The sequence below is a fragment of the Halictus rubicundus genome, chromosome 10 (genome assembly GCF_050948215.1).
Source record: "Halictus rubicundus isolate RS-2024b chromosome 10, iyHalRubi1_principal, whole genome shotgun sequence".
In the NCBI taxonomy this organism is placed as follows: domain Eukaryota; kingdom Metazoa; phylum Arthropoda; class Insecta; order Hymenoptera; family Halictidae; genus Halictus; species Halictus rubicundus.
Window position 1 is genome coordinate 5,270,704 of NC_135158.1, and position 23,072 is coordinate 5,293,775.

The following is a 23,072-nucleotide window of genomic DNA, read 5'->3' on the forward strand; positions in this document are numbered from 1 at the left end:
GGACTCCGCGGGTACTCTGATCGCCCAGGGGCTTAAAAATCATGGCGAATCTGTCCTCGCGTGGCCGATGCATCGCGTCAGCATGGAAACGTGTCGGTGTTCGTTGCGCAACGTCGCCTCGCGAATTCTTGTCAGTGACTCACGTGCGTCACGATTGCTGGCGACAGGTTGGACGGCTTCGGTCCGGATCGGTTCGGTTCACGTTCCGGACGGTCGCGTTTGCTCCCCGGGGCCATCGCCCCCAGAATTCGACCGAGTTTCTCCTCGCGGGAGCGTCGAGACCGTCCGAGTGGCTTCGTAAAGCGATACCGGAAATTGCGGCAAAGTACTGCGAGCCCGACGTCACGGGAGGGTGACTGGGACAGGGACATCGACTTTCTTCACAGTCCCAGACTCGATGCCCTCTTTTGTCTTGATCCATTTTGTCGAACTTGGTTATTCACCCTTTAAGTGTCCAACCATACAGTGTACGATCAAATTGCTAGAGCCACTTGCACAAATTGGGATTACAGGTTGAAACCAGTTCAGAAAACCGCACAGAAGTCAAGCAATCTATCTTTTCAAACGAAAGCTAAAAATTTAGACAACTTATTAAAATGATCAGGAATCGAAAAGAATTTTTATTCAGCTCCAGTTTGTTGCAATCGATGCGCCAGGTTTTTCTTTTGCATAGAGATCCGCGGTCTAGCAACGAAGATTCACTCGTATCGCTTTTGTCCGGAAGAATCAGTGTTACGAATCGACTTACACCGCTTCAGCGAGTCTGGAAACAATGCGGAACTGGAAAACAAAGGGCCCACGGAAGACTGCAGCGAGCTCCGAGCAACAAAGCAGGTGGGTTAATCGGTTCGCAAGCAAGCGCAGTCGCTTTTTCCGGGTGTGCAAACGTTTTTCCGCGGGACCGTCGGAAGTTTCGCCAGCTCCGACGGCTCCGGCGTGTTTGTCTTGGAATTCGCCACGTCTGTTTGCATTCGAAACAGCAATCCTGCCGACGGGGAAGAGCCCCCGGGGCACCTGTTGGCCGGCCGTGCTGGATCCTCTCCTCGCTGTTTTTCCTTTCACCTCGCGGTCGAAATTCGCAACTTGCCGAGCCACGAAGTAGCGCGACGAGTAGGCCGCGTGTCTCTCTGAAAAGGAGAGACGGGAGGAGAGACACGGCATTTGCTTACATTAGCGCCCGGTGTTCACGCTTTTCACCGCGGAATTCGAGGGAACGCTCTTCAACGAGCGCCCGCCGCTGCTCAAAGAGCTTCTTCGACTCTCGAAAATACGGTAATCAGAACGCTTTCCCGCCTGTCGAGACCGTGAGGAGCTGGATCAACCGGAAGTCGTATAAAGAACCGCCGAGGACCCGCGTCGCCCGCTTTTTTCGGAGACGTTGCCCTTTTCACTGCGATTTTCAGGAGCGTTGCCGAGACGTTGAGAGCTCTGTCGGGAGTTAACAGCTTTTTTTTTCTATCTGTGGGATGTTGCAGGATTTTCTTCGCTCTTTCAAAGTGACAGGCGAGAGCTTTTATGCGAATCTTCAGGCATGAGGTTCATACTTTAGATCTAATTCACAATCCCGGAAGATGGTGCAAGATTATTTGAAATTTGTCAATTCGCGTGTTATTTTTGTAACATTTGGACTATTTTCGAGGGAGAGGTCTGCAGTTCAATAATCAATTTTGGGCAATTTCAGGTCTACTTTGGGAAATATGTCGGTTTCAAGAGAATTTGATTTTCCTAGGAGTTTCTTATGCCTCCGCTACAATTAGCAATTTAATAATGAATTTTTTAGAGCCCGTTACACAATCGCCAGATACCGAATCTGTTCCCACGCGTTAATCTCGTGTCGTCCTGTCGATTGTTCCGACGGTTAGGCCGAAGGAAGTTCTTTGTTCCCGAAGAGCGATACACGCTCCATCGTGATTCTATCGAACCACGAAGCATAATTGCTCCGAAGTATCGTGACTTCGTGGAAAGAAAAACGGTCTTGTCTATTCTTATCGTTGAGAATCTTGAACTCGACAGGTTACCAACGGATGGCGACGTTTTCCGCGTTTCGTCCACAATTTAAAACACATCACGATTTTTAATTGCGGATTTTTAATTACACAGACAAGTTCCAAAGAAAAATACAAGAACTATGAGAAGTTGCTCTTCCTTCGTTAGTGAAATGGATTAAAAATGAAATGGAGCTGCTTAAAATTCTGTTGGACCCAAGTACAATTTTTCAAAAAACGTTGGCTCCCATGTTGGTCACACATGGATGATACTATCCTTCGATCAGGTGTACAAAATTAAGTCTTCCGTGAAGAGCATGTTCAAAATTCGAAATCTGATCCTGAAGCGTTGTCATTCAACACAGGACTGTTCAAGAGGCAACCATACTTGCTCCACGACAGAATTCAATCGCGACAAAGTTGCGAAACAACATCTGCCCGTGCATTCGACAAGCAGCCGCGTTCAAACAGCGATCGAACAGGTCCCGTGCGAAAAAGTTTCATTCACAAGAGGTGGAGCATGAAAGTCAATCGCGTAACCAACGTCGCGTCGTCGTCGGCCGGTTGCGTTTTCCGCGCAAAAACCGGGTCCTTTGAATGGTAAAGAGTACTTTGGTAGCGTGGCCGATAAAATTAGTAGTTAGGCCGCGGCCGTTGAATAATGCATAAACGCGGTTCTGTTGGTAGCGCTCAAAGGGCGCGATATCCGATGGGGCGCGGAATTTCGCGAGGCAAAAGCATCGCGAAGTAACTCGGCGATGCTTTCAGACAATGCCTGCGGGCAAATAATCGAATAGAAGGTAATTGGACGGCTGCCGTACCTGTCCACAGCCGAGCAAGCCGTGATCGTGCGCCTGATGATTTAATGACTTCATCGGAGCTATGAAACTTCAGCTACGAAAGTTCTTCGAGTATTCGCTGGTATAAACGAATTTCCTATACCATTATACCATTATTCGAAATATTCTTGACATTATTAATTTTGTATTCAATAAGTTATTGAACATTTGAGCATTGTATGGGGTATGTCAGGAAGGGAAATATGTGGTATAGCAGTTAAAGTAGCTTCGAGTGCAAAGGGGTTGGAGCCTAGAAAAATTGACAACCCAGCCAGGTGTGTTTGAAGCGGTCCACGAAGGTACAAAGGGTCCAGCCGGACCCGCCACAGTCTTCTCCAGTGTTGCGAGGGTTAATAAGATCACCGATAGCCCATAGTCCCGAAGGAGATCGCTCTCGATGAGGATGGGAGTCAACGTCGGTAATCCGTTAAAGGGGTCAAGTGGTTATCCCTTTCAAGAACGCAAATTCCTTGACCAGTCTGCCGTGACCCTTTTTCTTCCCCTTTGTCCCGCGGTGGTGGTCGTGAGGGATGAGCATCCCTCGGCCCGTTTTGATCCGGGGGATCGCGTTCAACGAAGACGAACCGGGCCAAGGGGTGAGTGCACACCGTTTCAAACGGTCCTTTTGTGAGCCCCTGGGACAAAAGAGTAACCCACGGACACGTTTAGCCCGCTCCGAGCGAGAACGCGGCCCGTAAAATGCCGCGTGCCCTCGCTACGCTTCTTCTGGAGGATCTCGAGCGACGCACACGACTCGCATAATTAATGCCGGGACGGGATCGAATTTTCGTATTCTGTTCGGAGTTCTTCGGCCCCTGGGATAGCACTAAATCAATGTTAGCAGCGCTCAGGAGATATTGAAGAAAATTTCCTTCGATGGTTCAATGATGCCAGACTTAGCGACTTCGTGGATCCTTCGAGGGCTCTTCAAGGATCGCCAAGATTTTTGGGGATCTTCTGGAGTTCATAAGGATTTTTGTAAGTTCAGAATATTTGGATCTTCTTGAAGACGGATGATCTCTCGGACCTCTTACGGACCTCCGAAGCTTCGGAATGTTCCTCGGTTTTTTGGATCTACGAAAGAATACCAGGGACTTGTAGGATTCCAAACGAGCGTTCGAAAGGATCCCTGGGATCTTTTATAAATCTACGAAGACCATCTTCTACGTCGACTTTCGAAGTTCTAGGACGATTTCTGCATCCCCCGGGACCTCTAACGGAGCAATCCGGATCATCGTGCCTCCGGAACTTGCCGAGATCCCTCAGGATCCGGGAATACAAAGAGCCCCGGTGACATCTCGCGACTCCGAAAGCTCGGCGATGATTCCCCGGATCCCCCAAGAGAAGGGAAACCGCCAGGATCGCGCGGAACAGAGACTCGAGGTCCCAAGGAGACCGGTTATTCCTGGTCTTTTTCCCCGTCGAGAACTATCGGAGAGTGACTGTTGCGAATGCGCATATTCAGTCGGAAAGTGATCCGCGACGTAGCAGCTACAGCATCTCTGTAGACGTCGAATTGATTTGTCGTGGCCGTCTAAAACGTCCCTAACGAGACATCCGACGAGGCGGAGCGATCGGTAATGACAGGCGCACCGGTTGGAGGATCGTTCAGACATCGTTTACGTGAAACGCGGATCCCGGAGGCAGACTGTGGCGGTCGGAGGTGTCGGATAAGACCAAACGAAATTATCTCAGGCGAGTTTTAGGGGGACGGGAGGGGGGGGGGGGGGGAAGAGAGAAGTTTATCCGGAAATACCGTCGTCGGTGAAATCGATCGTCCGATTGGTCGGCCATCGCGCTGGCTCTGTCTCCGGCGGATTAAAGTTTAAAGGGTAGCAGTCGATTCTGTGTAAGCTTCCGGGAGACAGACGGGGGTGGACGAGAGGAAGAGGGAAAGGGAAAGGGAAAGAGAGGGACGGGAACGAGAGAAAGATAATCGCCGAACGTGGCGAGCGGAGAAGACGAGAGAGCAGGATAAAAAATGAACGAGACGCTCCCGGATGAATATGGACGGCGGCGGGGGTGCAGGCCACCGGCGGAAGGACAGAAAACATTGTCCTGTTGCTGATAGACAGCTTCTCTCTTTCCCTCTCTCGTCTCTCGATCCGTCGTTCGCGAATCGAATACGACAGCGGCAAAAATTACGGAACTCCATTATCGGGTGTCGGGACTCGCCGCCTCTGGCTTGTCCCCGCTGTTTCGTTAACACCCCCGCAACCCGGCCTCCTCCGGCCACGCACGGCCTAATCGATGCCGGGATAAACGCGAAAATTGCCCCGTCCCGGGAAATCCGCGGAAACGTCTGGACAGAGAGGCGAACTGCAATCTCTCGTGGGCGGCGATCGATCGGACGCGCGACGCAGGGAAACGGGAACGTTCGTTGCACCGTGTGATCCTGACGCGATCTATGAGAGCACCGGTTGCGAAATGTTCGAGGAACTGTCGCGGTGAGCTGCGGGTAATTTCATTGGCTCAGATAATATTATGTTAGCCTTGAGAGTTAGCGTTATTGGTACGCGCGCGCTTCAACGTCACGCGTTCAATGTTCGATAAACGCGTCGATGCACACAAACGAGGAAACAGGCGATTTTTGTACATTTGTTGAAGGAGCTGGAAACGACTAAACCAGCTTGGAACGAGGCAGATAATGTTCATTATAGGAAATATGACTAAACGGACAGTTACGAACGGCACACGGTTCTCGACAGTTTCCTATTCGGAGACTCGAACGTTAATCGACTTTCTACCGAGAACGTTTATCGACGCATAATAGCAGCGTGGGAGTCGCTAATCACACGATCCCTTTGTTGATCGCTGACAGTATTTATAAATATAGAAACCTTTTAGAGTATGATTTACGGGCATCGTAAATCGCCGAGATTTACTGTGATAATAATAATAGCGGCGGGGAGGGCTCAATTTACGACACCGTTAAGTGTCTATCGCTTTCTCTTGATAACAAGAGTAGAACGATCTGAGGAGTCTTGTTCACTTGCACAGGTTGCTCGTTAAGTTCGAGCGGAGCTGGCCGAGTGGGTTAACGAGGTGGTTCGACTACCGAATTGTGTTTTAATTGCTATCGGATATTGAGACCTCGAGCTCGATGTAGCATGGTTCACTCAAATCCGACAAACAGTTTCAGCAGCAAAATCTTCTTCGAGGAAACTTTCTTCGAGGAAAATAATATGCCATAATATGGATTAAAAATATAAAAATTCAAAACCACCCACCCGTTCGTCAAGCTATCCCAGGATAGTAAATCTAAAAGGAGCATATTTTCTAAACGAATCGAAAATCAGCGATCTGATGACTTAAAGCCCCCCTAATTTTGCATATACTGCCATCATAAATCGTTCCGGAGGGGTTCCTGGCACAGATTCAGCGAGGAACAGCTGCCAAAAAGAAGTAATATCGAATGACCGGGACTTACAGACTCCTGATGCTTGTGATTAGCTTCAATCTGTATGGGGACGGTTTTATCGGAGCTGTGATCGCCGGGGCAGCAGAGCCACGACCTGGACCTGGTTAACCTCTTCGGCTCCTCTTCCTCCTCTTCGGCGTCCTCGTCTTCGGTGGTGGCGCAGTGCACATAGACGAGATCGTGCCTGCGAGGCGCCTCCAAGATCTCTTTGCCGGAGGCTGGAACGTGGCTCGGCTGTGCAGGGAATCTGGACGGCTGTTGACAGTGTTGCTGGTGTTGCAGCTGCACTCTCTGCCGGTGCAGCCGGTCCACATAATACGCCGGCTCCGTGGAGCCATTGCTCACGGCCACCGTGAAGCCCGCCACGTTGTCTCCGTGCCTCCCCTTAATCCTTGCGCACCATGTGATCCCTCATCATGCTCCTCCTCCTAGATCCTCGGTGCTTGACTGATCTTATTCGATCCCGGATCCGGAGACTTCCAGAGATCAGTACAGGAAGTCTTCAGTCGTCTCGTTCGACGATTCAGTATTGTTCACACTGAAGCACGCGATTTTGTAGAATTGATGATTGAACCGAGGCGAATTTTTATTGTAACCTGATTATGCTTGATTAACACCTGAGGCTTAGAATTGCTTGCGGGGATGCTGGGAATTGATTGTCTAGTCTATGATGAATGGTTAGGACCGAGGACTTGACAGGAGATACTGGTTCGGGATTAGGCAGTGTTTGCACATGTTCCTGCATTCTACAGGGTGTTCCATCTTCTTGTACTCCCGTTGTAGTCCCAGTTGATGGAACGCCCTGTAGAGTGGCGCGGTATTTAGATATTCCGCGTACCGAAAGGAGAGAAGTATAAGGGTGGAAAGATTGCAGTTTAGAGCGTGAAACGAGAAAATTCCAGCCACTAATTAGAATTCATAGAACGGCGGGCGCGTTTTTTCCGCTCGGCACGTGCCGGTCGTTCACGCTCTTCGCCGGCGATCCCGATCTTGAAAATCTTGGAAAAGTTCATGTCGCGCTTTAATGGCGTCGGATTTGCGCGCGGCGTGTGCGTTCTTTTTTCTTCTCCCCCTCTTTCTCCCGTTCTTGTTTCTTTAATACATTTTGAACGTGTTTAACGAGCGCGGCATTCCGGCCGCTCGTTAACCTGTCATTAGTGGCCCGGTCAACGCTGGTCTTCGATGCTCTCTCGCCATAGGTCGTTCGTTAGCTTTTCAACGATGCGTTTCGACGCGTCTCTCTCTCTCTCTCTCTCTCTCTCTCTCTTGGAATCCGACCGCGATACCTCCGCGAACGTCCCTTCTTTCTAACTGGAAAGTTACACCCCCTCTCTTCAATTCCAATCAGATTTTTGCACATTTTTGCACCGAGGTACGAGAGGCATAGTTTCCTTTTAAATGAAAAGTTACTTCATACTGCCTCTTCAATTTTAATGAAACGTGCACGAGGATAACAGAGGTAAACTATCTAATAAAAATCAGCACCCTTCATCTAGATTATCAAAAGTAAAAGTTTAATTCTAATTGCGAAGTTCTATGACTGTTTCTCGTGGATAATAATATTGTCAGAGATCATTTCCCAGTGTAATTAAAAATTGTACTGACAAGAGAAAGCTATCAGCACAGAATGCTGATATTTTTCAGGACATTCTTAAATCCAAATGCAGGAAAGATTTAATTGTCATCATCGAAGGGACGCAATTAAAAATGACGGTAACTACCCCTTCTATTTAACACAGTTTCTGAGTACATACAAAATTACTATGACCAACAGAGTAGAGTATAAAACGAGGGTAGCCACCGCCTCTATTTTATACACTTTTTCACCCCTGCTACGAAATGGTGCGCAGAAATCCATGAAACATAGTATCCTCGATATTTCATTTTTATTACCAGATGATCCAATAAGCAACGTGAATCCCCTCCAATATTTTAGAAAGCTAAAATACAACAATGTATGACCTGACACTATCAACGAGCGTTTGCGCATCTAATTTTCGACCATGCGTAAGCCGGAAACTCGCCTAAAAATTGAAATAATCAAGGGATAGTGGCCGCATCTGGGGTGGTCTAGAGGCCTGTCTTCGAGGCTTTCATGCTCCGCGAGGCGAGGAAAGAGGAATATTGTAGCCGTAACTCAGGTTTACCGTCGTTAACCGATCTGCATCGAGAAAGAGGGAAAGAAAGAGAGAGAGAGAGAGAGAGCCGAGTAGTTCGTGCCTCGGAACTTAATCTGATTATTGGATATTCCGCGGGAGTGTCTGTTGGCTGTTATTAAGGCGGACGGAGTATTTTAATTTCTCCAGGAGGACGAGAAAACGACGCTGCACTCGTTCAACCCGAGGAGGAATGCTTTGAACCGCTCGCCGGTAGCAAATTGATTTTCTGCAAACGACTTCGCCCGATCAGAAAAAGAGAAACAGTAGCGACAAAAGGGGAGAAATTATCCTTTCGGGTATTTTAGATAGCTACCGAGGATTTGCCAGATCCTGGGCTCGGCTGGCAAACAAATCCTATTATTTTTCAAGCTTCGGAATCAACGAGATCCTGCAAGCGAGTTCGCGCGCAGACTTTTTTTCCCAAAGAACTAGAAAATTGATATTCAGGATTTCAATTAAATGGAGGAACATTCTCGAACTAATTATTACCTTGCAATTGATCGATTATTCTTGGAATTTATTACTTGATTTAATCAAGCGTGTTGTTTGTTTCACCATTTAACTGGGGATGCACGAATTGGACAGGTGTACCGAGATTATTAGGCTTACGAGTGGTTCTAAACACCCGATCGAAGAGTGACTTTCGTCTAAACAGCTTGTCGATTTGCGCGCCGGTGTTTTGCAAGGTTTAGCCCGGCGTTTCCGCGTCGCCGCGGCTAAATTCGCGCGGAAAACTGGGATCCGCGCGCGTGCAGCGTCTGAAAACAACCGACTAATTTCGCCGGGACGAGCGAACGAGCCGGCAGCAAACGGTTCCCGCGTTGCGCCGGCGATAAATCTCTCTCGGGCGTAAACGTATTTGCATATTGTGCCGCCGAGCCGCGCCGCGCCGCATCGCGCCAGTTCGCGTAAATTTATCCGCGAGCGCGGCTCCAGCCCGCGGAGAAACAAACGCAGCCGGCGGGTGTGGAGAGTAAATATTCCGTCGCCCCCGGGAATCCCGGAATTCTGCGAACCGGATACAATCGGCGATCGTCCAATACGTTTTTCAAAGTTCAGAGCAGAAGGTAATTAGGAAATGTAGCTCGGTATTTTCCGAATACCTAATTCAATAACCTAACGCAGAAGAGTTCCTAATCGAAAGTTGATTTTCCGAAGATAGGGGTCTGCAAAACTGGGAACTCTATCGAGCTTAATAAAGTATCTCAATATTTTACCAGAGCCATTTTTCTATAGCCCTCAGAAACATACTAAAGAGGGGTAGGATGATTTCCAAGTGCTATCGGAAGATCTTGATTTCTTTCCGATCCGTTCGTTGACCCTCGCACGTGGATCCGCTCCGAACGACAAATTGCGGTGTTCCACGCGTAACGCGGTCTTCTCTCCAGCAGCGAAGAGAGGAGAGGAGAGGAGAGTAAAGGCCAGTGGGTTCCCGTAATTGAGTTCGCATGGTGCTCGCGTAAACTCGCCGATCTACAGGGCTGCTTAATTGCTCCAGCAGGCCGTATCGATCCTCGCCGAGATCCTGTACCCGTCGGCCGAAGAGAACGCGGAGCCGTCGCGTCGCGCGCGCGCGCACGCGTTCGCGAAATAAATTAATTGCTCGACCGACAATTATGAGCGAACGGCGGAAAGGGTATGGGCGGCATGGAGATTTCCGGCGCGGACCTAACGACGCCCTTATTACCGGCTGCAATTAGTTTTTATGCGGGGTCAACGCGATCAAAGGGATCGGCGTTACGCGCGGCCCTTGTCTGGGAAACGCGATTTTGCCGAACCTCCGATGGATTCCTCTCGAAACGGCGATTCCGATGCTAATCGACTGCGGATTTTCGATATAGCGTACGCCCTGTGTTTTAGAAGGGGGTTAGGTGACCAGGGTTAGGCGAACAGCTCGCTCCTTTCGAAGTGCAACTCGTTCGAACGTATGCAAATGGCGTCATGATTTCTTTACGATCGAGACGCTCGATTTTTTCCTCTACACGGTCCAACGAGTCTGTAAAAGCCTTCGAAAGCAAAATTATGGGCGCGAGCCGATTCGCCGATCTCTTGTCCGAAGGGCTATCTAACAGATCCAACGTTTGATTGGAGGCAAGTTGTGTCTTTTTCATTCTAGTCAGGTGGAACCACCCTTTCGGTGACTGTGCTCCTATTCATAGGACACACGGTACGGTTTCCGAGCAAATTGTTTGGTCAGGTATGTTGCAACGCGGTGCTTAATTAAATTGTTTGTGACGTTGTAACTTTCGTTGTTCGTGCTGTTAGAAGGGTTGGGCTTGCGACACACCCCTCAAAGCGGAACAATCTTGCAAATTCCAACGTGAATCCTTTTTATTCAGCGTTTATTACTTATAAGATCCCTCTTTCACTTCCACCCCTGTGGTTTCTCAAGAATCATGCTACACGAGGCAATAGTGTCTGTTTTTCAATTTTGACCAGCATAAAATAAAAATTCAATAAAGTTATTCAGTATCATGTACATAGGTTTTCGTTTTGGATCAATTTGTCGTGTTCTCATCATTCTACTGACTGGTAACATCAGTCAATATTAGAGATAAGATAACATCAAACAATATTAGAGTGTAAATTTTGTACGTTAATAGGTGTAGTAAAATAACAAAATCTGATGAAATTTTCATCTCCATTGAACCCCTAACAGAGAAAAATTACCATGCTCCAACTACCATAAATAATTCTACAAAAATCTGTATCAGACATCTAGATCCTGTAACAAACAAGAATCCAGAGCCAATTAGACCACTGAATTCTCTAAATGCTCAGGTAGAAAATGCATTATTAGATACAGTAGAACTACCACCTTCAGACCCAACGTCTCAGCGTTGCTGGCGAACCGAAAACTCTCAGCGACCATAAGATCTATCGACGAATCTCTGGCAACGAAACCGATTAGTTATCCGGGGCTCTATCACGGGGGCGATCGTCGGTTCCATTAGCGCTGGCCAAACACCGTGAAAAACGGGTGAACGAGTGAAAAGCGGGGGCGGACGGGTAGTATGTTCGTTCAGCAGCTGCTTTCAATGGATTAGCTTATCGTTTCGCCGTCGTATCCGGCGGACATTTACATTAGCCTTTCCTTTAGTAAAGTCCGGTCCGTTTTCCCACCTCTCTCCGACGGTCGCCAACCCTTTACCAAGACAAACCCATAACCGCGTTAACTCGCCGAGCGCGTTGACTCACTATATCGCGTGAGACGCTGGCCGATTCCTATCTTGATTATTAATTACGAGCCGTACTCCTTCAGCAGCGGGGACAATCGTTCTGGCAGCTGGCCGGTTCTCGATGAGACGTGTGATTCACCGAGGACCTAGGTCAGGTTTCGAACAACTGCCATGAGCAGAGTGAATGGCAAGGTTGCCGCCGCCGCCGCCGCCGCGTGCCCGGATATTATATGAGTAATTAGCACGCGCGGATCGCACACGTGCGAGACGAGATTCGCGACTATTCTCGGCTGCTCGAACCGTCACGTACCCCGTGCCGGGTTTATTAACCCTTCGGGGACCCGTTGCAGGCTCCCAGCTGCCATTGATACCGCTCCAGCCATAATTCCTGCACCCTGAATCGATTGCGGAAATCTTTTCAACCCGCAGAAATTTATTGAGACGCCATGGCTCGATATGGTTCGGATTATTCAGCGCTACCGTCTCGTTTTCGGAGGAAGATGCTGGACGGTGCATTAACAATCGCGATAGTTGTACAGTAAAATTGCATACTACTTTTTTCCCATCTAATTACTTCTTCATGAAACCTCCACCGTCGCATTCGTGACATTTTTCTGGTTAAAATGATACCAAACACGACACAGTTTAGTTCGTATTTGCTGAAGTAATTCACGATTCAATGGAACATCGACTATCCGAACTAATGTACACGACACCGGTGTTCAGATAATAGAACTGTTATCTAGCTACGATATGTTTATAGTCAGATGAACCTATAAGGTTCGAGGTTAATCGAGGTTCTATTAAATCGTGGATTGTACAAGCAAATATGCTCCGAATGATGTCGTGCTGGTACTAATTGTGATCAGGAAATCGTCGCGAAAATGGTATTAACAGTTTCACAAAAAAAAAAAAAAAAAAAATAATTACAACCAAGAAAGTTTTGTCTAATCCTACATCATGTTACTACCTCCGCTCATGGATCATTCAAAGGGTACATCCGGCGACAGTTGGGAGAAAGTTTTTCGCATATATCGTGCACATGTTTTGGACATCTATCGAGGCATTGCCGCACACCGATCATTTGCCCGCCGTTCTCGCGCATCGCCCGCGGATGAACGAAATACGAGGATTTTTTCTGTCCCTCCCCGAGGCTTTTCATCCGTCTGTTAACTTTGTCGGCGCGGGCCGGGATTCGGGCTGGCAATCCCTGGGCAATAAAGTCCGCGCCGGTGAGTACAGAAACGCGTTCGACGTCCCCGTTGCTCGCGGCGTGTCGATACGATCCTCTTATCCCCGTTGCTTCAGCGCCGCGTTTACGACTGTGCGTTTCTTTTTCTTCGTCCTCCGCGTTCTCCTCCCCTTTTTATTCGTTTTCATTTTTCGTACCGCGGCGAAAACGCTCGGTGCACGCCCCTTCACGCTTCGCAACGCCGTTCAACGTCCGTCCTTCATTACCGGGACTTCGACGAACCCCGAAGGACAGGCTGATATTAATTTACGAGTTAATCGCCGCCCGCTGATTTACGGAAAAAATGTCGAGGGGGTCGAGAAGGGCCTCGTGCGTTCGCGGATTTTTTTAAAGGATCTTGTGAGAAACGTTTGCGGATGAATGATAAGCAGACTGCGGATATTTATGCGATATAAAAACCATTCGCGTTAATTGCAAGGCACGAGAACCGAATCGGAATTTATTTCTCTGTTCAGTGGATTTAAATTCTTTTTATAAAATAAATATAAATGCGTAAGATCTGCAGTCTAATGATGCGCAATTGAGTCAAACTAGCAGGACGAGCTCTTGGAGTTGATATTGTTTCGGGGATTTTTGGTTTTGGAATGGAGCCTAGTTGCTTGAAATTTTGGATCACTGGAGAAATTTAGAAAAGTACTGCATGAGTTTAGGATGACGAGTGTGTTTTGGCGAACGTGTGAATCTGGGGAAGTGCAGAATTCAGGGCAACCAGTGTGCAAGTTTGTTTGGTTTATATTAATTTAGATTGCCCAGCGCATTTGTTCAACATTTACCGACATCGGATACAGAAATCAGCTAGGACACAAATCACCAGTTCCCACGGTGCGCTATTTAACACCAGCCGATCAACGTTCGCCAAAAAACGCGCCGCGAGGATGAGGCTCAACGTATCGAGGTTGCTCCGGCGCCTTGAGATCAGGTTACGATGCGGTGAACCGACAAGATCGTAACATTATGTCTACAAGTATAGTACACCGGACAGCAACGATTAGAGAGGCGAGTGTTCCGAGAACCGGTATTGTTCGATTTACTTTTATCGAGGAAATAAAGGGAACGATTCTGTCCCGCTCTTACAATTCCAACGTTCTCATTCCTCCACCAATGGCGTCAAACTATTTAACACTTCGACTACTTATCCATACACATCATGGTTTACTATACTCAGTAAGAATCAATAAACAGTAATCGGTAAAAATCGAATACAGCACTGTAGCTAGATAACTATTCTATTATCCGAACACGTTCTTCCCTGACTAGTTCGGATAATCGAGGTTCTATTGAATCGTGCATTAAAATCGTAAATACGAACCAAATGGCGTCGTGTTTGGTATCATTTTAATCAGAAAAGTGTCAGGAATGTAACAGCACTGGTAACAGTTTGATAAAAAAAATCATTAGTAACAAAAATATGTTCTCAAAGGTCTATACCTCCGAGAAACTTTGAAGTCATGTGCTGATGCAGCAGCATTTTCGAGTCTAATTTTACTATTGGCCACGTGGCGACAAAAGTATCTTGTTCTGTAGCGTCTCCTCCGTAATCAAGCAAGTTATGCGTCGCTATTATCAATTCATACTTTACATACCAGAGTAAATTCTATCCGGAGACCTCGCTCTCTTGTATGCACTTTCGTGTGCTTTGACTCAGTAGTGCAATTCAAATTGTCACGCGTTCTATACTTCCCAGGCCTAGAATTCTAAGCACAGAAGCAGAAAACGGAATCGCGAGTTTCGCGACTCTATTCATTCGGGTACGTGCTATCTTTCAGTTTTCAATGCGCGGACTACCGTTCATTGCAATTTCAACTGACATTCTTCGCACACGTCTGAGGCCCGGCGTTCTACACGAGTCGGCACAAAAGAGCAGAAACCAGAACGAAATTCAAAATTATCGAATGAAACGACAGCTGTGACGTTGAGCGTGGCCCTTAAAAAATCACGCGCGACCATGTAAAACTCGCGGTGCCGCTCATCAGCGGTTGTTAACGTGTTAACGTCTGCCGAAGCGTGGAGTCTCAGGCGGAGCTCATTTGTCGAAACGATGTCGTTTCGCGGCGGATCGCTTAATTCCAGGGAAACGGGTGGCGTTTTTCTCGGGAGCGTTGAAGAGTCGTCGGAACGGCAGGAACGCGGAAGGGACGGGTCTCGCGAGAGGAACGGCAGTTCGTTAAACTTGTTACCGATCCCTGAAATCGTTGCTCCGGAATGCGGCGATTTTTCCTCGGCTGGAAAGAGACAAAGGAACGTGGCAAGAGAAAGAGTGCCGGAACGGAACGGAACGGAACACGAAACCTCGCGCGCGTTGGAAATTGAAAAGGGGGAAAACACGATGAACGATGAGAGGCGGTAACCGTGGCCGCAGCAGCAGCCGCCGCCGTCGACGGTGATTACGCTAATATCGTGAATGAATATGTAAGGCGGCAAACAAAGAATCCGGCAAGTAGGATAACGTCTGGCGGCGGTCTGTGCACGCGAGCCTAACCGTGTACACGCGCGCTAATGATACCGTGAACACGCCGAACGCGAACGCCACGCTCGAGAGACCGTTCCGCGGAAGGATAATTCAGGACTATACTGCCGAGAACCATAGCAGGCCGAGTGGAAAGTAAACAACCGGTGCGAGGTACCTAGACTAGAGCTGACCGGCTCTACTCCTCCGACCGGAGAATCCCGGATAACGTTCCAGGATTACCGATCCATCTTACCGAACGATCGGAATTTAAGCTTTGACTGCTTCCTCGCGGCTTCCTCGCTAATTTTCCGATGTTCCAGCACCGTGGATTATTGGAAAATTTGATGGGATGGTGGAGGATGGTCTTCACCATAGGTGACCTAATTTGTGCCCGTGAGCGTTCGATTTTGAAAGGCCTTTTAGCTGGCTAATCTCGGGCGAAGGTTGGCGAGCTTAGAATTGAGGGACTTGAAAATGTGTGTGCATCTTCTTTGAAGCGCTGTCTAACTATCGTTAAAGTTCTACGGATTTATGTTCGGTACAGATTTTTTAAAAATCGTTTGTGTCAGTGAATTTTTCACAGAGTTTCCCCACAATTTCTTGATGGAGCGCGGGCGTTTTGGGAAGACAATTTTTGTGCACGGTCTTTGTAAATCGTTAACTACAATGATGCTTGTCGCAACAGTGGAAAAGAAGTACCAGAGCAAGCGGTCGAGAGTTAATCGCCGCGAAAGGGAACGATTCGGTTGAACCAGCAAGTTCAGTCACTTCAGCAGTGGTCAACGTGCTAAAAGCATAGCTGTTTATCTGATTTCCGTTGGTCACCGAGGCTCGGTTGATGCAGGGGATTAGATATAAACGCGTGTAACGCTCGGTCAGCTTGCGACCGCGATGTGTCGCTCGGCAACACGCGGTAAACATTGTGCGGTGTTTGCGACTGACTATTGACAGGCACACAAACATGTTGACGGTAATCTATAGATCGATTGGACGGGATTGATCTTTTGGGAAATAGAGGCGCGATTAAGAACGCTGGACGGTTCCAAAAAACCCTTACAGTCTTAAACCACTTCTATCGACGACTGCGAGAACACGCGATCTTTGCAAATTTCTTTTAAACAAACCATTGAAAATTTTGTGACAAAACTTGTCTTGTTCGAAACAGGATACATAGAAGTAACCTTCGTAATTTTTTTTACTGAGAAATGTTAACAAACAACGGAGATGTAGTTAATTTACCAGAGGTCCTTTTTGGAGATCCTTTTCGGGTTGAAGTTAAAATTTCTTAAAAAACAGTGGTCCACTTTCGAAAAGGACTATAGAGAGCTACAACAGTAGGTTTAGACTGCAATTTGCACTAAGAACTTGCATTCAAAATACACTTTCCAACAACAAAAATCAGAATTGGTACACAATCGTGGGATTAGCAGGAAATTTTCGAGAAAAAACATTCCAAACGACACATATGTATATTTAAAGAAATTGTCAGGAACCTAATTTTCTAGTATTCTGGAATAATCAGGATTTCACGGAGCACAATGGCGCGGGTAGAATCGAAGGTACAGCGTTTTTGGACGTTTTTTCGGGATTCCCGTCACGATCAGCCCCGGAACCGGCTTGAAAACGAAAATTTGGACATCGCGATGAATCGGGGATAAACGAATTCGGGCAAGGCAGCCAACGGGGCGATTAAAGACACTGTTTTTCAGGCTTTTGGCCCGGTGGCCTGCTAGTAGTATCGGCGGTCCTTTGGTCAGACAGAAGGACGCGGGGGTGGAGCCGCGTCGTGGACCTCGGCGAGCGCGAGACATCGGTTTAATGGAAATTAAATGAATCGTATTGTTCCCGGGAAGCACGGCTGCCATGGTCGAGCAGCTTTTTGGAGGAGAGCCAGGAAACTTGGAGCGACAACCTGCGGGGGAGAGACAGGTGGAAAGGACAGGAAGAAGTATAGCGCGCGCGCCTAAGCGTGCGGATGCGCTGGCCTGCTCTGCAGGCCAGTGATTTTTAAACGAGAATAATGTGTTGGGCTCCGTGCCTTCTTTCTTTATGGTTTTGAACTTGGTGGGAAATTTATGTTGGTAATGGAACGTTCGCATTATGAGAGTTTCACTAGGTTGTTAGTGTTTAATGTGTTCGAAGACGTGCGCGCTCGGCGCTTTCATTTTTGTAGCGAGAATAGGAAAATTTGATTTTTTCGTCGCTTGTGTAGCTGCGATTTATACGAAAGACGAAGTTATAAAATTTAATCAGTTTTCCTGAGTGCGTTTACTGTTTTAACGTGTCCCCGTTTTTAATAACCTGATTAATTAAAACGACTGTTATGTGTAGACTGCGAAAACGAAGAAACACATTTTCATTTAATTTCTGTTTCAAAGGATTGAATATTTTCATTCGAATACGAAAGCACTTTTTTGCACTACGTACATTTATACACGAATGCACGATTAATTTTATTAGGTAAAATAAATCTGAACAGATAACATAAAAAGAACGTTTTACCGATAAAGAACGATGCTCGAGAATATAAATGATGAGAAAGTATCAGGTAAGTATCTTAATGGAAGCGCTGTAAATCGTGTTAATAGTAAGTGAGCGTAATAAGTAATGTTTTAATGACAAGTCAGAGGAGTTTCACGCTGCGACAGCATGAAAGTTTCAGCAGGAAATGGAACAAAGTTCAGCGCCAGGAGAGACGAATATGTATTATCCTGGAACTTAAAAGGAACGGTGCTTATTAATATTAAACACGAGGTGCTTCAACAATCGTGAACTCCTCGTGACTCCTCGGTCAAAAATGCGGTAGAAAATTTCTTCGCTCGACACTTCGTTCCCGAGGTAATCAAACTCAAAAACTTTCTCATGCTCATTGAGAAAATGATGTCGCAAAGCAATGTCCATAAGAAATATCTATCTACACTGAGCAATTTCAAAATGGCATGAAAGCGTATTCAGAACGGTAAAAAAATTATAAAAGAGTCTGCACAGTCTTTTATAAGCTTGAAACTATCAAAATGAGTTCAATAAAATTGCGGAAGATTGCCTCGGGATCTCTGCACAATTTTTCACAATTCTAAATTTAATTCTGCTCGTTATTCAATACTGTAATTGGGGGGTGCAGTATTGATATAATAAAAATTCAATTGCGAACCAATTTTATTCGACCTTTCATTGTATATTGATTGCCATTCAATACTGTAATTGGGGAGTACCTACAGAGTTCATTTAATAAAAATTTCATTGGCCAACGATTGTATAGTTTCAAGTTATTGAAATAAATCCTTTTCTACTTGATATTAATTTCAGATATACATGTCTTTAGGCTAATAAATCCACAATTGTTAAATACATTATAAAGCGGACTTAAAAGAAATTGAAATACATCAAATGCAAAGTTGTATTGTTTTCGACATGATGAAATGAATGAGATACGAAAGAATTGTCTACCGAAATCCTGTATATTGAAACAGTTTGTAGCAGTTGAATCTGTACAAAAGGGACTCTCACGGCGAATTTCCCCAAAACCAGAGGTTTGTGTGAACGTATACCTCTCCAGATTTTCCCATCTTTTCATGAAGAATTCGTCCGCAGTTTTTCACAACTATAGCGGCCTGTGTCGCTCTAAAGCGGTCCCCAGACTTTACGATCCACCCACCTGCGACAAAGGGAAGCGCGACAGTGGCAAGGGAGCAATCGTCGCAGCATTGAAGCGTCATTATTGCGGAAATCGATCGATCTCGGAAGGCGACAGGCCGAGATAAAGAGCCTAGTCGCAGTTTCCTCGATTCAGGCGAGTCTTTCGCGCGATTGGATCTCGTTAGCGGACGATTTAACCGTCTTAAGGCAGCTTCTCAACGAGCGGGCCGGGACCTCGAAAAATTTACGCAAACGGGGTCGCGGGTCCCGCGAAGTTGATACGTCACTGTTCTGGGACCCGTAAATCGGCCCATTAGCTAATGTAAATTGTCACCGGTTAAGGTGATCGTACCGGCGATCAGTGAATAACGACCCGGTTTCATTAGTCCGGTGCGCCGTTAACGGCTTCGCCTAATTAAATCGAGCCTGCCCACGTGTCCCGGTAAAAAGCTAAATGATTCCACATAAAACTCCCGTCGATCGAAATTATCTTTTAACAGCCCAGATTAAGGCCCCGCGAAATTACTTGTGTCGACGATACGAGCTACAATGATCCGATTAAGCGTGGAGTACAGATCTCGATTATCCGAATTGATGATTACTGAAGACGATTATGCCAACGTTGAATTACAGACACTGAATTGCTCAATCTATGGCGCTCTATATGCTACAATATTTATTGTACAAATTGACGGAGATGGAATCTAGCACTGTGGCTAAATAATTGCTAGCTTTTTTGTCCGGTTCCATGTGAGGTTACTAAAATTTCTGTCTATTACACACAATCCCAGGGAGACACATGCATACTACATGGTACCACAAGCTTGTGGTGTTGTGCAGAAATGCTTGCGGAAAAATGGCTGCCATGTCCTCCTACCTTAACATATCTCACTCATATTTTCAGCAAAGACTACTTAAACGTTATACAATAAAATGTATATATTGATTTTTTAAAGACAAATAATTTTCTACACAAAACAAAAATTGTCGGATGTCCCTCACTTTCCAAGGGCATTTTCCAACTGGCGGCCAGAGGTCCACCCAGAAGAATCAATGATACCGATAAATTGCGTGTCTGTTCGTAGGAGGGCGAAACGAGCTTGCCGAAGAGAAAAAGGAGGATCGCGACCCGGGGTTATCGATACGGCTCAATCAGCGGAGATCCTGGCCCCATTATGGTTGCGTCTGAGGTCTCGCGGTATCCTTGGCGCTGTTTGCAAAAGGGCGAGGACCTCGCGGGTGGTGGCGAATCCTCTTTCGCGAGGACGAGAGGGAGAGAGAGAGAAGGAGAGAGAGAGAGAGAGAGGAGAGAGGAGAGATGATAACGCGGGCGCAGCGCGATTTACGTGTGGCCTGGGAAACGTAATTGCTTTTGCATCGATTGTCCTCACGAGGTCGGCCGTCTTCCCCGCGCCCTACATAAACGCGGACCTGCGCCAATTCCAGCCGCCATCGTGATCCTCCTCGCGATCCAACGCGAAAAATAGTGCCGCGAGACACGCGACATCGATCGCGGCCGAGCTGCATCGCGATGGACTCGTGATAAACGATCTATGGTACGAACAGGGTGGGAAAGGGCTGGATAGACACGCAGCTATGACTGTGCGCACTCTGACCTATGACTAACAATAAGGGCAGCGCCATGATACCTTGTTCGCGGTGATCCGATTGCGCTGCGATCGATTAGCACGATTCTACGAATTTCGCGAGCCCTTTCAGCCCTTAGGGAGACTTTTTGTTGTGGTTGACATGTGATCTAAACCATTTTTGTTTTATCAGGTTTTTGAAGTAGGGGTGTACTGTTATGTTATACTAGGATCCAAGGGCATGCGTATACTGTCATTTTCTTCTAGGATCTAGGACTACTGGGGCAAACTACTTTTTTAGAGGTCGAGCACTGTGGAAGATTTTCAAGATAAATAAATTTTTTTCATTTCACGTGAAAGATCGCTTACAAGATATTTTAATTTTTAAAGATGAAGGAAGCACTCTATATAATTAAAAGAAATTCTATTAATTCTAAAAAACAATTTTGAAGAGTTTCATACGTGCATAAAAATAATGATACCAAACGTGTACCAAATCTCTATCAAATATACCATATTATGTATCATTATTTTGTCATTTTAATGAGTACATATGTATGTAGTATAGTATATGAATAGTACGTCGTCTTTTGCAGGTTGGTGCCTCGCATGACCCAACATGATAATCGAATTATTGTTGAATAAATGAAGTCCTCTTTGCTCATGAAAAATAAAAAATATCAATGACGCAGATCCTATTCAATATTTTTGTGTGTGAAGTTGCACGAAATTAATTACAGATATAACTGAGCAACGTTAAAGTTCGAATGGTCTATGAATTTTGCAAAACTTTGGAAGCGGTATAATTAATTTGTTCTAATTGCTTCTCAGATGGTTTTAATGGTTTGCGCTTGCCAAGAACCTAAAGATGGCTTGATGGCCTGCGAAAGGAGGTTATCAATTTGTTCGACCAAGATCAGGCCAAGTTTAGCGCTAAGAATTTCTGAACAATCAAGAGCGACTCATTCTTAATTTATTGAGATAGTGCTGAATTAATTGCATTAGCACTCTTACAAAAACCCCATACAATTTATCATTTTCGGACAACTATTATAAGATTGTGTTTGCATTAGATGTAAGAAAGAAATTAAATAACGAAGAAAAATATTTTAGAAAATACAGTTATCCAAATTGTATTAAATATTCAGTCAAAAAATATATGTGTAAATAAAATTGTCTCACTATAAAATCGTGTAAATAATTTGAGCAGAAATTTTATGAAAACCACCCCAAAGTATCTACCAAATGCATTTATCTCCATAATTAAAACTATAAACAAAGTGGTGAACAATACATTCCCGCACAGTATGCGTCCCAATGATTCGATCAACGTTCTCGTTATACTGCGGCATTGCTTAACATGTAACTAGGGTTCGGGCTATTTTACAATTTCTCGCGCGGTGCACGACCTAATCAATGGTAAATACCAGAAGCAGCCTAACTTCTCGATCGATCTTCTCGATCTCCAAAAATCGTCCCGAATACCAACAATGAACAATACTATAAATAAACCATCATGGACCAGCGATGACAGCAATTTCTCAACATCATCTCTAAACCACAATCTCAATCCTCAATTTTACCGATTTTTAACGATTTTTTAACGATTTCCAATACCGATCGCAACGCGCTCTGCCGATCTCTTTTCGGATCAAATCGACGGAACAACCGGACGGATTAATGAAGAAACACTTCACCAGTGTTCACCAGTGTCCACAGTGTCACAGGGGTCCGATGGACACGCGCGATTAATCTCGATCGGCGTTTCGGCGCACGAGATCGGTCGATCGGAGCGACGACCGGCCGCTACGATGGGCGAAACGCTCGCTGACGGACTGAACCACCGATTCTCCCACACCCCTGCCGCATTTCGCGTAGCAGAGCCCGAGGCCGACCGAGGGTCGCCGAGCGACGCCGATCTCGCGGCTCGTTGCACCGAAACCTAGCTCCGATCCCACCCTCTCACTCTCTCTTCGTCTCTCCTCTCCTCTCCACTCACTCACTCTCTCTCTCTCTCTCTCTCTCTCTCTCTCTCTCTTTTTCTCACTCCAGACGCTTGCACAACCGTGTAACGTCGGTCGCCGATACGCGACCAGTCCGCGGCTATCGCAGCTGATAAAAGTAATACGGTTGCTCGCGGTGGCGTGTGCAACACGGAACCACCCCGCGTGCGAAAAAAACCGGATATCGGGCTGGTGCATCTCCCTCGAGTCACCCTTCTACCCTAACGCTGGCCCTTGAGGTGCCTTCATTGGTTTCTGGAAGATTCTGACCACGGGAACATTGTTTTGAGTATGTTTTACAGTACTTTTTCAATTGAAAGTTTAAAATTAGGTAGCGAGGACGTTACAGCCCTTTGTAATCCTTACAAAGTTTTATTCGTACGTTTGGAGTCCTTCGAGCTACCCCTGTGTCCTAATTCCAGCTTTAGTATTTTTTTGGATATTGAGTTAGGACAGTAAGAAGATTACAATCCGCTACATCCTTTCTGTAGTTTCGTTGATACGTTTGGAGTCCCTCGAGCTACCCCCGTGTCCTAACTCCAGCCCTTAGAGCGTCTTCACCG

The 23,072-nt window shown here is 46.4% G+C and overlaps 1 protein-coding gene across 2 annotated transcripts in view; it reads right to left on the reverse strand.

The window, feature by feature from the left end:
* The window catches only part of LOC143357670 (colorectal mutant cancer protein), a 66,939-nt gene that overhangs the window by 12,666 nt on the left and 31,201 nt on the right, over positions 1–23,072 (reverse strand). The window lies entirely within an intron of this gene.